Here is a 1,472-nt window from a genome sequence, read left to right on the forward strand (position 1 = left end):
TCTTCCAGATAAGATAGTGATTGACAGAGTTCTCTAGTCACCATCACCAAGTTAGTAGAACTTTGTGATGAACTATAGTATGCAAGGAATGACGAAAACGATTCCCGAGCTCTTCGTGATGTTGAATTCAACGAAGGTAGAAATCAAGAAAGAGCATCAAGTGTTGATGGTTGACAAGATCACTAGTTTCAAGTAAAGGGCGAAGGGAAAGAAAGGGAACTTCAACTAGAATGACAAAAAAGTTGTCACTCCCACGAAGAAGCCCAAAGCTGAACCAAAGCCTGAAACTGAGTGCTTACACTGCAAAGGAAATGGTCACTGGAAACGGAAATACCCTGAATATTTGGTGGATAAAAAGGATGGCAAATTGAACAAGGGTATATTTGATATACAGGTTGTTGATGTGTGCCTTACTAGTGTTTATAGTAGCCCCTGCGTATTTGATACTTGTTCGGTTGCTAAGATTAGTAACTCAAAACAGGAGTTACAGAATAAACAGAGACTAGTGGAAGGGGAAGTGACGATGAGTGTTGGAAGTAGTTCCAAGATTGATATGATCATCATCGCACACTCCTATACTTTCGGGATTAGTGTTGAACCTAAATAAATGTTATTTGGCGTTTGCGTTGAGCATGAATATGATTCGATCATGTCTATTGCAATACGATTATTCATTTAAAGTCAGAGAATAATTGTTATTCTGTTTACATGAATAAAGCCTTCGATGGTCATACACCCAATGAAAATAGTGGGATCTCAATCTTAGTGATACACATATTCATAATATTGATGCCAAAAGATGCAAAGTTAATAATGATAGTGCAACTTATTTGTGGCACTGTCGTTTGGGTCATATCGGTGTAAAGCGCATGAAGAAACTCCATAAAGATGGATTATTGGAATCACTTGGTTATGAATCATTTGATGTTTGTGAACCGTGCCTTTTGGGCAAGATGACTAAAACTCCGTTCTCCGGAACAATGGAACGAGCTACTGACTTGTTGGAAATAATACATACCGATGTATGCGATCCAATGAGTATTGATGCTCGTGGCAAGTATCGTTATTTTCTGACCTTCACAAGATGATTTGAGCAGATATGAGTATATCTACTTAATGAAACACAAGTCTGAAACATTTGAAAAGTTCAAAGAATTTCAGAGTGAAGTGAAGAATCATCGTAACAAGAAAATAAAGTTTCTACTATCTGATCATGGAGGAGAATATTTGAGTTACGAGTTTGGTCTTAAATTAAAACAATGTGGAATAGTTTCACAAACTCATGCCACCTGGAACACCACAGCTTAATGGTGTGTCCGAACGTCATAACCGTACTTTATTGGATATAGTGCAATCTATGATATCTCTTATCGGTTTACCACTATCGTTTTGGGATTATGCATTAGAGACAGTTGCATTCACTTTCAATAGGGCACCATCGAAATCCGTTGAGACGACGCCTTATGAACTGT

Source organism: Triticum aestivum, chromosome 5B (genome assembly GCF_018294505.1).
Source record: "Triticum aestivum cultivar Chinese Spring chromosome 5B, IWGSC CS RefSeq v2.1, whole genome shotgun sequence".
NCBI lineage: Eukaryota > Viridiplantae > Streptophyta > Magnoliopsida > Poales > Poaceae > Triticum > Triticum aestivum.